Source organism: Tyto alba, unplaced genomic scaffold (genome assembly GCF_018691265.1).
Source record: "Tyto alba isolate M040663 unplaced genomic scaffold, T.alba_DEE_v4.0 Super-Scaffold_8, whole genome shotgun sequence".
Lineage (NCBI taxonomy): Eukaryota > Metazoa > Chordata > Aves > Strigiformes > Tytonidae > Tyto > Tyto alba.
The window spans coordinates 1,054,006-1,070,702 of NW_024881329.1; the positions used below are offsets into that span (position 1 = coordinate 1,054,006).

The following is a 16,697-nucleotide window of genomic DNA, read 5'->3' on the forward strand; positions in this document are numbered from 1 at the left end:
TGGGTTGATGGGACACAAGGCAGTTGGGTAATTGCTAGCGATGAGCTAGTGAACTCCCAGGTAATTGCACCTTACCTGGAGAGGGGTGTTGTCCTGAGCAGTGTTTTAAAGGCAAAGCTTTGTGATATATAAAGGACAGTCATTGACTCCATATGACAGCACTGAATTATGACCAGGAAATTATCCCTTCTCCTTACCAAGAAAAAGAACACTTGATCTGTTTTCTTTCCTCTTGCTCTCTTAAAGAAGAAACACTCACAGTAAGAGTTGTGTGCCTGTCAGTCTGTGCCCCTTCCTTCTCTTCATACACTTTAAACACTGTTGAGAAGTAGAGATGCTGTGCTTCAGGACAACAACAAGTGTCCCAGAAATGGGTCCTGAGGGGAGGAAAGAGAAAGACAGACTCACTCAGTGCCTCTATGAAGACCCGGCATAGACCAACCTCTGTTAGACACCGGGGAGTCCTCGTAGCAGAGGAACCCTGGCAAGGCCCACTCACCAGAAGGCTTCAGCATAAGCTCAGATGTTTTGCACAGACGTGAGCCCCGAGCAATCCTGGTTCCTAGGAAAGCAGACATCATTAACAAGGTTATTAAAGGGAGACATTAATTTTACTTTTAATGAATGTGGGATCTGCAGGAGTTTGCGCGGTCACTTGCTAGAGCCCCGTTGGCCCTTGGGCAAGATTTCCCAAGCCCCGGCCATCTCCACGCGTGTTTGAGCTCCTCAGCCAGGGGAGTATTATATATTATATAGGAGTAATATATATAAGTATATATTACTGAGCCCGAGCGTACGCAGAGCTGGTAGTCCTCACCTAACCCTCGTGTCTGGGGCTGTCTCCAGCTCTGCCTCACCCCAGCGCCTCTGGTCTCCAGCCTTGGTACTTTGTGTTTGTTCTCCCTGCACAGCCATCAGTGGAGAAGCCAAAATTGCTTTGCCCTCCCTGCTCGTGGAGGAGAGGGCTGGAGACTTGAGTTCTGTAATTGCCACCCTCTCCTACCCCAGAAAGTAGTAATGCCCAAAGCAGTGGTGACACTAGAGCCCTCTAATGCTTTCTGGAGTCTTCAGCAGCAGATCCTGGAGGGCTTTGGGAAAGACACTGCGTGCATGACGTCTATTTTGCAGCTGGGAGGATGGAAGCAAAGCATGGGGGCAGGTTTGGGCAAGGGCCCTCCCAGCAGAGCCAAGGGGCTGACAGCATTGCTCCCACCTCACCCCGGGAGCAGCTCATCAGGTGGGTCTGGTACTGGGAATGCTCTGGTTGAGTGGTTCGTTATCTGCTAGAGCCTTTTCATTTCGCCTCGTGATTAAGAGACAAAGACAGCAAGTGTGTGGCTTCTCTACATTTTAATGAGCTTTCCTCTCCCTCTGTAGTAAGACAGAAAAATTGCAGCAAAACCAGCAAAACAATCTTCAGTACAAGATTGTTCCAGTGATGGCGAGAAAATAAGTAGTTTGTGGGCCCAGGACCACCCAGGAGAGGGGCTTCTCTTGGCCCAACAATGATTTAAGTGGTTTAGCAAGTCAGGAGTGCCAACAGTAGAGCTGTGGCAGAGTCATCAATATATTATGAATTTTGGGCGACTGGACCAGATATTTCCAGGTTCAGGCTGATAGAAACAACAGCATTGGTCCAGGTGTCTGTAGCTCCACTGACATGCCTGGAGCTGCTCTACTGCTACAGTTAGCGATGGGAAAAGTGGTTTACACTGTTCTCATCCCCCAGCCTGATCCAAGCACTTGCTCCTCCACCTTCTCCTTTGTTGGCACGAGCATTTCCCCGACTGTCTGATGCAGAGCACTGGTCTGGCAGAAAAAAAATAACCATGTTCTCCCCTGGGGTTTTTCTACAGCTGGATCAGTCCTTGATCCAGTTCTCTGCACCAAGAGTAGTGCTGGCACGGTGGAGCGGGCAGCACAGGCTGTCAGACACCATTGCCTGCTTTAACCAGCTTTTAACCTCTCTTTCCCAGCTGGGAAGTAGAAGTCATGGGTGGATTCTTTCCCTTCTCTTTCCTGTAGTGTTGTTAAGGAAAACGTGCATGGGTTTACTAACCGCTGCCAGATGTTTGAAATTATTTAGTCTAATCATTGGTCCAGGAACTAACTCTTGGTCCAGTGGCTGTGACTACGGGAGTGCTGAGTTGAAGCAATTCCCTTGCCAAGATGAGCACCAGGCCTCACGACACCATTTTTGAACCCGAAGGTAGTGAGGTACAGGCAAAGATCAGAGCACAAGATTCAAAGGCACGAACTGCTGAGTGTTAATCCTGGCTCTACTGATCATTCTTTTTGTCCTGGGGCAAATTATTTGGCTTTCCTTTGCTCCGCTCCCCTTCCATCCCCTTTCCAAAACCTTTGTCACATGAGGGTTATGGAGAAGCTTGCAAAATGCCTGCTGAAGTGCTTTGAAGATGGAAAGCGCTATGCACTAATGATAAGTTGTACAGGCAATATAAACAAACCTGGGTATACATCTCCCACGCTACAGGAGGAAGGAGGAGGGGTTACCCGGTGGGTGGCACCCACCGCCTAATTACAAGGCTTGTCGCCGGATCCCGTCAGTGTGAAGCATCCTCTTGGCTAAAAAACGGCTGACATGGTCACACCTGATCAGAGGTAGGGGAGGAAAAACTTGTCCCACGAGTGAACCGGAGTGGCTGGAAATTTCCTTTGGGAGGAAGGGGGTGAGGTGAGCGGTGGGTGCTGGCAGTGGGAGGGGGTTGGTCTCCTGGACCACCCCCAGACCTACTGGTTCTGCTGTATCTCCTCTTGCTTCTTGTCTGGTGAGATTTTCCAAGTGATTGCTGTATGGTCTTGAGGGTCTCATAGGATCTAGGGAAGTCCTTCGTGTAGCTGCTGTTAGACTCCATTTGTCCTCTCTGACAGCTGATTTGGGGGCGGGGGGAACCCCTGACATTTTAAGTACTCTGTTGGTCCCACATCAGTCTGTCAACTCAAAAAGCAGCACAGCCCCGAAGTGTAAGATTGAAGTAAACTCTGGGTATGCTTTGCTTTCTGAACCTTTGCAGCATTTCTGGGTCACATTTCTGGCATGTCTTTGCAACAGCGAGAGTTAAAACCTGAAGGTGCATGTGTATGTGCTAAGAAAAGTGAGATATCCACATCATCAGCTACTGTTGGGGTGACAAGAAACGTGGCAGGTGCCATGATGGTTGACAGATCTTCTGAGATCAGCCCCAGCCAGGTGTCTTGGTCCTCTTACACAATGCCTGTGGCTCTCTCCTCACTCCTGCTTCTTGCATTTCACATGCATTTATGACCTTGTCCTAAATCTAAGTTATTCTTGCAGATGTAGCACCCTCTAAAGAGCACCTGGGATAGGTTTGCAGGTCTGGCCCCCTGTTTTGGCCGAGTACAGCAGCAGTTTTCTGCATGGGCGTGAAAGTGCAGGTTGAAAAGCCCAGAACCAGGGAAAGCAGTTGTGATTCGTGCCTCTCTGCCTTTGATGCTTTGTAGCTTGGGAAAAAATCAGCTGGAGCCCATTGTGTGCAGACATATAAGCGCCTAAAAATGCAGGTTGATGTCTGCATGCTGTCTGTTTTGCTTTTAAGCTGGCTCTCAGAATTTTGTTCTCTGTTTGGGAAATTCTTTTCTTTCTCCATTTACCAGCCTTTTCCAGTCTGAAAGCTTCTGGGGTAGGAGATGTCCCCATATGTGTGCAAGCGCATGTTGCAGGCCCTCATCTCAGCTGGAGACTTGTACCGAATCACACAAAACCAGCTCTGGAGCTGAGCAGCCCCAGATGCTCTTTAAACCTTGCAGAGCTGCATGTAGGAGAGGGTATTTTTTCCCCAGTGAGCATCTGATTCCAGCAGTGCCGTGGGGAGAGGGGGGATACCTGCACCACCTGGGTGTTCCTCCATCGCTTGCCAGGGCTGTGCAGCACCCGTTCGCAAGCAGTGCTTCACCTTGGAATCCCCTGAGGGGTGCCAAATCTATCTGCTGCCTATTTGCTTTCCTAGTCTGCATGTAACAGCCTGGGAGATTATTGCCCCCACTCATCCCGCTTGCCAGACAGATGTTAGAGACAGTGATGGATATATCTGCTCTCAGATTAAAAAGCTGTTTACAACGCACCCCCAGCCAGCTGTGGCCCTCTGCCCTGACAGCTTTCAAGCGCTCTCTTGAAGAAATCCTCTTTTTTTAACTCAGACCTACCCTTTCCTACAGCCTCCTCCTGCTGTTTTCTGCCTGGCAAAGCCCCAGCAGCAGCCCCCAAGCAACGTGGCACGTGTAGGGGAAACGACTTTGGCTGACTGGGATGCTTTTGCAGGGAGCCCAGGTGCTGTGCACAGTACAGTGGGGAGGAGAAGCCGCCTCCGGATGGAAGTTAGAGATCTCCTCCTCCTCCCTTTTCTCTACTGGATCCAGCAGTTCAGCGGTTGTGTCAGCATAACTCAGCAGCGTGGGGACAGGGAGGAGCTGGAGCCTCCACAGCATCAAGCAAAAGCCTCACTTTGCTCTCAGTTGCCTGTTGCAGGCACTTACTTATGTCACCTGGTTGTAGGGGGAGAAAAGGAGCTGCATGGGACGGACACCACAGACCAGCTCCTTCAGGACGCTTTTTCCTCTGTACCGGACGATTGTGCACCAGCTTTCCCTGTCCCAATGTCTCTGCACAAGCAAGCTCCCCCTTGGCATGGATTTTCCTGCCTTTCTGCAGGGACCCCAAGATCTAGTCGTTCCCTGGGCTGCCTTCCCAGGGCTTTTCATCCTGCCGGAGACTGTAACAGCATGGGCTGCGGCGCAGGTCTCGTTCCTTCCCTGGGTTTGCCCTGCGACGGCAGCAGCAAGGACGTGCTGGTCCCTGCAGTTGGACAAGAGGCCGGTATGCTGCCCTTTGCCTAGGTAGATTTAAAATTCTAAGAGCAGCAGTGCTCAAAAAAGGACCTTCTCCCTTGGTAGGAGATCTGGGTGAGAAATTCTGGCTCAGGGCCGATGTTGTGTCAGGACAGGGATGCCGGGGTGGCAACGTTACTCATGGAGGTGGAGGGGAAATCCTTAACCTGGAAAAGGAACATACAAACTATATGTGTTCAATAGGTAGATAAAGCATTACTTCTACAAGCACTGTAAATTAAGCCATTTCTCCCCACCTCCTCCCAGATTTTATCAGCCTAAACTGGAATTTTCTGTGCTTTTTTTTTTTTTTTTTTTTTTTGCTACTAAGACTTGAAGGAACTATATTTTCAAGCAGCCAGTGACTTTTTTTTTCTAAAAATCTCAATTTTCCCCTGATGTCAGCTCAAAACCAGGCCCCTTTAAGATGTCTCAGGCTGCTTTGAATCACTAATTGCTTCTGAATAGGCAGGCCAAATGTTTTATCACTTCAAACTCCCATAGCAATGCAAATCTATACAGCTGAGAAGCCTCTTTCCATGCATGGGGGTGATGGGTATAGATAAGGATTAAAAATGGAAACAAATTCAGCCCGGGGGGTCCTCTTTGTTCCTCCCTGCCCTCGATGGGGTTGCCAGGGCTACATTTGTTTCCCTGCATCTTTTCTGGACGGGATCCAGCCTCCCCTGAATGCAAAGGCAAGAGGTACAGTGGCTGGAGAGGGCTGGATGAGTTCCTAGGTACGTACATATTTCATTGCCCATGCCAGGCTCTGCACTGTCTTCTCTCTCCAGTTTCACAAAGGTGCTGCTTTCTAAAACCCCCTCGTTGAGGGCGACGTGCCTCAGGCTTCATCCTGTCTAAAGTTTCTGGCTGTTCAGTTGTTTTCCACTTTCTCTGAAAGCCAGCCAGGCACGTTTCCAACGCCTGGTGGGAAAAGGAGGGATGCTTAGTAGGGAAAGCAGGACCTGCCACAGACCCCTTTGGGGAGGGCAGCGTCTGCCATGGCATGTCCTGCTTGGGGTGGTTGCATGTGTTTTGGGGCTATGCGGGTTCACACAAGGTGCAGCACTTTACAGAACCTCTTTGGTGCTGGGCTGCCCCTCGCTTCTTTAACTAACCCACAGCTCAAAGGCATATCTTGACTACGAAGAGGTGAAAAATCTCAGTGAGCAAGGGCAGTCTGAATCCTTCTTTTTGCTTAAATTGCCTGTTATTAGAGCTGCGTGCCATGTGCTGAGTGTGGCTGTGCTCAGAAATTGCCAAGAGCTTGGCAGTATGGAAGCGAAAGCCAAATTACTGACTTTCCAATAGAAACGAAGATGCATGCTGAATGTGCATCTGTTGGATGATACTTCTATTTCAGACGTGCTGCTAACATACAAATGGAAAAGCAACTTCGTTAGCACGATTTATGTAGTTGCTAGAAACCCTTGGGTTAAGAATACAGTGATATTTTGTAGGCATCAGGTACTATTTATTCTTAGCATAGTAGGCAATAAAAATTATTTTCTCTTAGGCTTTCCAAGTGAATTCCAGTTGTCTAAGATACATTACCTGACCTACTCAAAGAGTCTGTACATAGAGAGCAAACAAAGTATCCTGACAAATAATACCTTCATGTAAAAATCAATAGCTAGTAAGAAATGAGTCCCTTGAAGATAGTAACAATTTATCTTTAAACTTGAAAGAAAAACTGCAAAACTTTGTCAAAAAGAAAAAAAAAATATCTGCTCCTCTTTATTTAGGTATTATTCTTTCTGTGTTTCGTGTGCATATAGGACTCACTTAGGACTTGAAATAACTAAGGATAACTATTGTTATTGTCATTGTGCTTCTATCAGAGACAGCTGCCTGAGTGCTTTCTCACCAGACTGGGATTTCCAGGGAGGCACAGATAAACTAGGAGGATGTGCCAACACTCAGCTACCTGAAGGGATTTGGGGCCTCCATTCATCCCTGTTTACTAAAGAACTTTGACTCAACAGAACCAAAAGCCAGGCTTAAATCCTGCAGGGGTTTAAGTCTTCAGTGACGAGTTCCAGACCAGGTGTAACTATCTTGTTGAACTGGGGTCTTCATACATAACCCTGGTCTTCCTAGCTGGGGGGAAAAAAAAAAGAAAAAAAAAAAAAAAGAAAAAAAAAAAAGATGGATTTGAGTATAAAAATAATACAGGACGACTAGAAACTAAAGAACTTGCCTGTCCTTTGCAAGCTTGTCCCTGGAGGTGTCTTGGATGCCCAAGTCAGTACCCAAAGCAATTCAGGCTTGGGACCCTCCTTGTTTCTGCCCAAGGTCCCCATTTGGGGACACCCACCGCTGGCAGCCTCGGCAGGGCGAGGCTGTGGGAGAAGACCTCTGGTTTTGGTGGCGGTGAGGACTGCGAGGCTGGCTGGGTGTAACGTGGGGGGGTTCTGAGAGCGCAGGCTGGCGGGTGGCTTCGGAGGCACGGGGGTGGAAAAACAATTTGGGGCCAAGGGGAATGGCACGGGTAAAGAGCAGGAAAAGGTGTCCCGAAGGGTGGAAGCCATGCTCCTCCCCAGGCTGAGGTGCCTTCCCAGTGCGAAATTGGGAGCCCAGGCAGGGAAGGAGGGGGAAAGGCTGCAGCGAGAACTGGAAAAACCTGCTCACGCCAGCTGGGGATTCACATTACTCACAGTGGTTTAAAACAGGTCAGGTTCCCTTCGGTTTCAAGGCAGAGATGGCCAAACTGCCTAAAGACTGTTTTCAGCCCAGCTTCGAGCAAGCCCGAGCTCCCGCATGCCGGTTTGCTGCGTCACTGCCCCTGTGCTCCCCACTAACCCCCCGCCAGTGCAAGGTCTTACTGGAGTTTTAAGCCTTTCTAAGCAAAGGCTGGGCTAGGAGCCTGCCCGTGGTCACGCTCCCCAGCCCACCCGAGGCGGGGAACCACGGGCGGTGGGATCGCGCCCGGGCGCTCGCGCCCCCTGACCTGCAGCAGGCTTTGAAGGAGCTCGCCCAGCGAGTTGGTTGGTTGAAGCTGGAAGGGAGCGGGCTTTTGGGGGTGCTCCCCACTGCGGAGGAAGGGTGGTCTGCCTCCCCCAGATGCCCTTGCAGGTGGGGAGCTCGTGGCAGTGGTGCAAGTCGAAGCTGCCCTGCTGCAGGTCTCGTCTGCGCTGGCTGCACCACGCTTCTCCTTCCCACCAGAAGATGGGCCAGATGGGTCAGCCCCATACGATTTCTCAGGTTGTTACAGTCAACGGGGTGTGAGCAGGGGTGAAACCGCGCTCTTGTTGGGAAGAAGGAGGAAAAAAGAAGCTAACAGAGTTAGAAATCAGATTGTCCGAGACTAATGGCTGTACCTGCTTATTAAGTAGCAATAACAATAATTTACCTTTGAATTGCAATAATTCATCGTAACGCTTTGCACCTACCTCATGAATCCTTGCTGCTTATCTCACCCCTCTTGTTTGGGGATCTGAAAGCACTTCATAAACATTAATTAGTTATTCCTCCACACCCCTGCAAGCAAAGTAAACATTATCCCCATTTTGCATCTAGGGAAGCTGAGCTCACAAGAGATAATAACTGAGCAGGGCTGGAGGAGCCCAGGGAGCAGGGCCCTAGCACAGGCACCTTTCTGCAGAGGGCTCTGCAGCATGGTCACTGAGGACATAATCCAGGATAATTCAGACCCTCACCCCCCCATGGTTCTGTGTTTACCGCTGTTTTCAGGTGGCAGGAAAGGTGTAAAAAGGGTGAGGAGATGTCTGCAGCACTGAGCTCATCACTATCTCACCACCTTCAAGCCTCCACCACAGGGACCAGGCACCTGCCAGTGTGAAGCACCTGTCATTATTCACAGTAGGACTCTCCCTTTTTTTTTAATGACTAAATTAATGACCCTAATCTGTTGGTGTGAATGTGGTTAATCCCACAGCTCTAGGGACTGGCAGTTCAGAAACTTTTCCTCTCCCGCCTCCTCACGCCTCACTTTGCATCCTAACCTAATGTGCTGGCACCGGGATGAGCTGGTAGGACTGGTGCAAAGCAGAAGGCACCGACCCCTGTGCTAGCTTGGCAATCGGGCTGCTGTGAGTAAATATCCAGCTACAATAGTAACGGAACAGGCCATCCATCCCCAATCTCTCAGCTAGGGGCCGTGCCATGCACAGTGCCACCCTGAAACAAGATGCTTGAAGTTAGCCCTGTGCTCAAGTGCTTTGACGGGTCTTGGTCCTTAAGGAAGATGGAGTCTGGCACCATGGATGCAGCGTGTGACAAAGATGCCAATTAAGGGGAGGATGTCTTCTGAAAATAATGAGCTTCGGCAGTGGCCAGCGGTGGCCCATTGGGCGGGGGTTTATATTCTTTTTTTCAGAAACCAATGGTTGACTTTTGGAAGCCAGCATCAGAGCGGGAGGAGGATCATGTTTCATAGACAAATCACGGTGGATTAAATGTAAATGAATCCGCAGCTTGATGGACAAATGGGATCAGTGCCGGGAACCCCAGCTCCCGGTGGGGGATGGATTAGTAATGGGTACTGGTGCATTTGCATGCAGGGAGGGAATGAATGGCAAGGCAGGGAGGTTTCCAGCACTGCCCTGCCTGTAACATCACAAGAAAGAGACATCTCTGGGCTCAAAGAAGATAGGTCAAGCCTAGATAAACACCAGCTTGGTCCCCCATCAGAGAATTACTGAGGCATGAAGAAAAACTTTAACAGCTGCAATGCTGCTTTTGAACCTCCTAGTAAAAGGGAGGGTCAGGAGGTCAAAACTTTCAATGCTTCTGGGAAGGAGAGGACTTTTCCTGGCAAGCCTTTGAAAAACCCAAACTAAATTAGCACGACCAGACTGCTAAATGCTTGGGAAACCCGGACGGCTCAGGTCACAGGCTCCCCCAGCAGCAGAGCAGCAAAGAGATGTTGCATTCCCATACTCAACAGCCATAATTAATGGAGCAATTTCCTAGGCAAAAGGCAGATCTCGAGAATCCTACCCAGCACCTGGACAGGAAATAAAAGCTTGCAGGATGTGCCCTGGGCATCCCTTCTCCTCCTGACACTGTTGCCCTTTCTCCTTTCTATTTCTCCCGTCCATTTTCTCGCCCTTCACTTCCATCTGCCGTTGTTTTGGCTGTTTCTTCCTCCCCTGTTCCCGGAGTCGCACAGCTCGGCTGGCTGTTGAAGTGGGGAATGGCGATGAAGCTGTACTGACCCAGCCATACGCCCTCCTGGGGATGCCGGATGGGAACACAAGAGCTCAAACTTAATTACATCCCTTTTTTTTTTCTACTTTTTTTTTTTTTTTTTTTTTTTACAAAAAAAAAGATAAGCAAGAGCCCTGCTCCACATTTTGAGTTACTCACTTCCATTTTGAAGGTGGATTTTGCTGGTTTGGACCTTTTGCCAGAGCCATTCCAGCAAAGAGCGGGCAATGCATGTTCCTGGAGGACGTAGGGACCTGAGATTTCTGGCTCTGACCCCAGTGTGGGTTTTTACAGTGCTGCCTTTCCACTTGGCTCCCGTTTGTCTGCACAGTGACTTTCCTGGGCACCACGTTCCACAAGACCCTTTGCAGGTCATCTCCTGGCACAGCTCCCCCCCCCCCCCATCGGTGTGGAAAGCAGAGAGGCACACGCAGACGTTGCAGCTGCTGTTAGTGTTGTCAGAGAAGCGTTGTGTCCTTATTAGATGCAATCCAAATACATAAGCAGACCAAGGTATCAAAAAAGTTCACTGTCTAGGGCTGCAATCCTGCAAGCTGCTGTTGAGCATCCCCATTCCTGTCGCAGCCACACGACACGAGGGCTCAGCAACTTTTGCAGCCTTGCTGCAGAAGCAGAATGAAAACTTCATTGCATAAAGCAGGAGGACAGGAAATCCATCAAGCCTCAGAGGCCAGCAGGCCTGCCCTTGAAGGAGAACAGCTAGTCTTCCCACCGTACCAAGGTCCTGCTACCAGATCAGAGTCTCTCCTTCCCTGCAAGCCCTAACCCAAACGGGGCTGCGAGTGGGAACGGTGGGGTGCGGTCAGCTGCAGTGGCTCTGCGGTGCTGAGCCCAGATTTGGCTTTCCTGTGATGCTGCAGCATCTTTTCCTTCTCGTGTCTCTTGTTGTCCTAGAAACAGAGGAGAAAATTCTTCCAGACAAGCCCTTTTGTTACATTCAAGGCAGCATCTTCTGTCTCTTAGCAAAACAGTGTATGGTTACATAATAAAACCCTTGCCAGAAAAACAACAGTGGGTTCAAAACATTCCAAAGTAACCTGGAAAATCTTCACACCCTCCAAACTTTCCCAAAGTCCTAAGAGTGCTGAAAGGATTAATAGGCACTCCCCAAAACTGCTACAAGTATATGGTGAGTAACAGAAGGCAGTGCTCCTATATATATACACTATATATATGTATGTATTCTACTTACTTTATATATACTAATGTGCTGGCTTTGAGCTGTGGGGTTTTGGTACCAGGGAGGGGGCTACAACAGTGGCCCCCGTGAGAAGCTTCTCAAAGCTCCCCCAGCTCCAAGTCAGCCCCAACTCTGGCCAGGGCTGAGCCAACTAGTGATGGTGATTGTGGCTCTCTGGGAACGTATTTAAGCAGGAGAACCTGAGAGGGGGCTGGGGCTTGTGAGGAGGAGTTACGAGAAGGACACCTATGTGAACAGCGAGGTCAGTGGGGGGAAGGAGGAGGAAGTGGGGGAGGTGTGCTGGAGCAGAGACCCCCAGTATCCCGTGGTGAGACGGCAGGGCCACCCCCCCTGCCACCCATGGAGGTCACGGGTGGAGCAGAGGCCGGCCTGCAGCCTGTGGAGGAGCCCACACCAGGGCAGGTACCCGCGCTTAAAGGAGGCCGGGACTCTGAGGGGAGAAGCAGCCCCCGCTGTTGTGGTTCGGCACTGGGAGGGCTGGAACACGCGGGGGGAACCACAGCGGAGCAGCGTGGGAACGGCTGCAGCCCGTGGGGAGGACTCAGACTGGAGAAGGTTCGTGGAGGACTGTCTGCAGGGAGAGGGGAGCCCCGTGGAGCAGGGGAGGGGTGCACGGCGTTCCCCCCACCTCCCGAGAAGGAAGGAGCGGCGAGCTGGCTGTGACCCCCATCCCCTGCCCCCTGCACTGCTGGGGGAGGAGGGAGAGATGGGGAGCAGAGCTGAGCCCGGGGAGAAGGGAGGGGTGGGGGAGGTGGTTTTGGATGTCGCGGCGCTTCTCAATGTCCCGCCTTGTCTTTTAAGTGTTGTCTTTATTAGTGTCTGAATTAAAGTGATGTTCTTTTTTTTTCTTCCCCTGATGAGTCTGTCTTTTGCTCATGACTGTAATGGGTGAGCCATCCCTCCCTGTCCTTATCTGGATTCCTGAGCCATTTCTGATAGGGAAGGGGTGAGTGAATGGCTGCATGATGCTCAGTTGCCCTCTGTGCTCAAACCATGACAACTATTTATATATAAAAAATTAAAAATCTATATATATTTGTAAGTATATATATTATTTATATATACTCTCTCTATATATATATATATGTCTTCACTTCTGGCTTTGAATTACAGCTCTTAAGGTAGTGGGGGTTCTGCTGGAAGAGAAAGTCAGCCTGCCATATGGTACCAGCCACTTTCCGCTCCAGGTGCCAGAGCTCCCCTGAAAATGCCAGGATTTTGGGGGTGATTGTCTTTATTCGAGAAGGAAGCTCATCTTCTGGGGGGAAACGCACCCTTCTGTGTGCTGAGCCAGGCAAGGGATCTGCTGGGTAATTTCTCGGTGGCACATAAAATGTTGCGGTTGCGTCAGGAAAGGATGGCGGCTGACAAATTTCCTGAGGCTCGTGGGGCCCAGGGGCACATTCCCAAGGTCTCAGGGAGTCCCTGGCAAGGGGAGAAGGAGAGGAAAGCACCACGGGGACGGTGCAGGCCTTGTGCCCCAGGCAGACGGGGACTGCGGCTCCTGCCTCCGGCAGTGCCTGGTGGGAGGTGATGAAATAACAAATGACCTTCAGGGTGACAAGAAGGTTTGGGAGCGCGATGCCGGCCCCATGCATCTCCTGTGGAGACCAGTGGATGTGGGACACCTCTGAAAACCTGACTCCTCTTTCCTTTTGGAGATGGGCCTGAAAAAGAAACTTCCCTCTATTCCCCTCTCCCAACAGCAGCTCTGCAGATCCCGCTGCCCCAAGTACCTATTTTCCCCTCATCCCCCACGCTGACCGTGCGGTGCGGCGTTGCGGCACGGGCTAACACGGCCGGGTTTGAGCCGGCTTGGGTGGAGACCGGGTCTCAGCAGAGATGTGTTCAGCTAAGAGAGACTACAGCCCATCACCAAGTGACGACCTGCTGTTAGCGCACGGTACGTTTGTGCTCATGAGGGGGCTTTTGTGCAAACATATTCTGTATCTTAAGAAGCCTCGGAGCAAGGGGTTTTCTTGTTGCACTCCTGAGCATATCAGCAAGACAGCATCGTCTTCTTTGGGGAAGCTCAGGTAGGGTTACTATCTCATCTGCAGTAGGGAGGCTGCTGGAGAGACCAAAGGACCTACTTGGTTATAATTCAGCTGCTCAAGATGCTGAGATAGCTCCACTCCCCTCCCAAAAGCCGCTTGGCTGCTCAGTGTACATACAATGAGCACGCGACTTTTCAAAACGTTAAGACGCGTCTTTAGAAAACCCAGCCAGGAACCAGCGGGCTCAAACCCAGAAATCAGCTCGGCCGCGATTGCTGGGTCAGTCGCTGAAGATGGCTTCCAGCACCACCGGAACTTCTGAGCTTCCAGAATAAATCTGGAGGTGGGCTGAGACACGGCAAGGGGTGGAGGAGGTGGTCCATGAGTAGCCGGTCTGGAATTGCTCACCGGTATGAAACTATCCCTCGTACACTTTCATCTATCTCAGTGGAGAACTCTCTGTAGGATGAGGGATCAAGGGGTCATGCAGACATGCAGGTGCAGAGTTAGAAGTTCATTTTTCTCAGTAATAGCTTTACCTTTACAGGTGATAAGAGATTTCCAATCTTTTTACAAGGTGCTATAGGTAGAAATATTTAAAACTCAAAATCTTTTTATTAAAAGACAACTGTCCTCACTAGTGGCAAACGAACCTCTGCTCATTTTGTGTCTGATTAGGATCTCAGAAGAGTATCCAAGCTAATAAATAAGATATGTATCTCCTGAGAACAGCTTTTGTTGTTTTCTTATACAGATCTTTGTTCCTCTTGCGCTGTAAGGTCTCCAGGGCACGGCCGGTGTTACAGAGCGCCAGAGGTATTATCTGATTTTAGAAGATCCTAATTACGAGGAATATGTCAGGACAACAGAAAACTTCATTTAAAAACCCAATTAAAACTGCCGAGTGACAGCTACATACTCGTGTGTTGCATCACCTCCTAATCCCAGCAGCTCAGATGCGGAGAAGCGAGTAGTTAAAGGTGTCGTAAACCTGACGTGAGATGGGGATTTTTCTGGCCATAAGTAAAAATTAACGTACATTTCGTGAGGGAGCAGCAGCCCTGAGCTGCGCTGCGGAGGAGCAGCCCCTGGGGAGCCCGGGGGCCTGGGTTGTCCTTTCTCACGAGCAGTAGGCCGTTTCACTAGAGCTTCTAGATAAGGAAACGTGAAGGTGAGCGTGCGTCCGCCCCGCCGCAGGTGCTTGGCACGGGGCAGGGCTGGAGCACCCGCCACCGGGACGGGACGGGACGGGACGGGACGCGGAGGCCGATGCCACCGCAGCTGCCCTCGGTGCTGGGCAGGGCACTGGCGTGCAGGGGGGGGACAGCTTTTGGGGGGGTTTTGGGGGGAGCTAGGATGGGAAAAGCAGGCGGAGGGAGGAGGTGAGGAGTTTCCAAAGCCTCCGGCACGGCAGCGAGCACCTGCTTCTTCCCAAACCGGCTCAACCTGCCGCCCTCCCGTCTTCTCTCAGCGGTTTTGGGGAGTTGGAAGCCCCCGGCCGGCTGAGGGGCGTGGGGGCTGCACCCCCCGGGGCCAGGCCAAGCTCTTCCTTGGCCCAAAGGGGCCGTTTCCCGCCCCCCCCCCGCCGTGGGACCAGCCACCCCGCGTGGGGCTCCCAGGGACAGGCGAGCGCTTCCAGCCGGGGGGAGCCCGTCCCGCCGCACCAGCACCCAGGGGCACGGCATGGCGTGGGGTCCGCGGGGGATTTTTGAAAAAGGGGGAATTCAAGGCCTCTTTGAAAAAGCATGGTAATGATTTAAGACTTCTTTTTTTTAAAAAAAAAAAAAGGAAAGGAAACTTTAAGACCGCGTTTTAAAATAAAAGGAAAATGTAATATTTTTATTTTAAAGGGTTTTTTTAAGAGTGGGGTTTTTTTGAAAAAAGGGGGAATTTAAGAGTTCTTTTAAAAACATGATAATGATTTAAGACTTCTTTTTTAAAAAAAAAAATAATTTAAGACTGCTTTTTAAAATAAAAGGAAAATGTAATACTTTTGTTTTAAATGGGTTTTTTAGGAGTGGGGGTTTTTTAAAAGGAAAATTTAAGAATTTGTTTTTTTAAAAAAAAAAAACAAACAGGAGAATTGAAGACATTTTTAAAGGAAAATTTTAAACTTGTCTTTTTTAAACAGGAATATTTAAGACTTTTAATAAGAAGAATTTAAGGGTGGGGGTTTTAATAAAAATTTAAGACTTTTTTTTTTTTTTAAAAGGAGAATTTGAGACTTTTTTTTTTTTTAAAACCGAGGAGACCGTGAGGCGGGCGCGGGGGGAGGGGCGGGGCTCACCTGGCGGGGGCGGGGCCAGAGGGGGGCGGGGCCGGGGCAGGGGGCGTGGCCGGCGGCAGGTCGCAGCAGCTCCGCGCAGCGGAGCGGCCGTCGGGGAGAGGAGCTGGGGGCCTGATCCTGATCCTGATCCTGATCCTGATCCTGATCCTGATCCTGATCGGGGGCCGGGGCCGGGGCCGGGGCCGGGGCGGCCGGGCCGGCGGCAGGTGAGTGCGCACCGGTGCGTTGGGGCCGGGCCGGGCCGGTCTCGGCTCCCGGCGAGGGGCCGCCGCCGCTTTGCAGCTCCGGGGCGCGGCGCGGCCCTGCCCGCAGCGGGGCCGGCAGCCCCGGGGGGGGGGTGGGGGGGGGGGGGGGTCTGCTGTCCACGGGTGTCCCCGGGGCGAGCCCCCCCCCCCCGGCCAGCCGGCGGCGGGGGGGGAAACCCCGGTATTGTGGGGCCGGCCGCGCGTGGGGAGCGGGGCAGAGCTGGCAGGGAGGTGGCGTGGGGGGCACAGCGCCTGCAGACACCCCCAGTCCCTTGACGAGAGCCCGAGCCGGGGTGACTGGGAGCGGCTTCCTGCGCTGTTGAGACCACGAGCCGCTTCGCCACCTGCCCCACCGGCCGTGTCCCGGTGAGTCAAGCACTGGGGTGGCTTCGCCTCCCGCCTGCCCCGGAGCTGGCACCGCCGTCCCCAGCAGCTCCAGCCACCAGCACGGCCCACCCGAGCCCCGCTCGAAGGAGCAAGCGTCCCAGTCCCGCTTGGCACTGAGAATCCCGGCCAGAGCAGCCGAGGTGGCGTGGGGTCTCAGCCCCGCGTGCTTCCTCCAACCCCCTGCGTCCACAGGGCAAAGCTGTCCCGCCGTCCTTCCTCCCCCCAGAGATGTCTCCGGCTCCCCGAGGAGAGGGGTTAAATTCCTCGATAAGAGCCTGGCTCTCCCTGCATACTTCTGATGCCTTCTGTGAACTCTGCCGGCAGGTTGTTTCGTAACTCCACTTGTGGCCTGCTGTGGGTGGGGGAACAAACTCCTCTCCCCGGTTTTCCCCTGCCCTGCCGCAGCGCTTTGTGATTGCACGCTGAAAACGTGATTGCACGCTAAAAACTCGATTGCAGGTTAAAAACCCCAAGCGTGAGTTTGAGGGTGGTATTGCATGGGGGAAGGGGTCACGGCC

The 16,697-nt window shown here is 51.6% G+C and overlaps 1 protein-coding gene across 3 annotated transcripts in view; it reads left to right on the forward strand.

Moving 5' to 3' along the window:
- Positions 1 to 16,697, forward strand: part of LOC116964298 (ras association domain-containing protein 8-like) — a 35,165-nt gene that overhangs the window by 2,540 nt on the left and 15,928 nt on the right. The window contains exon 1 of one of the 3 annotated variants that reach the window (XM_042784489.1): positions 15,638 to 15,753. The exons of 1 other annotated variant lie outside the window; for it this stretch is intronic. The gene's annotated coding sequence lies outside the window, so the exon portion shown is untranslated. Of the gene's footprint in view, positions 1 to 15,637; positions 15,754 to 16,697 lie in introns of those variants that run through there. One more of the 3 variants, XM_042784488.1, reaches the window with a different exon arrangement.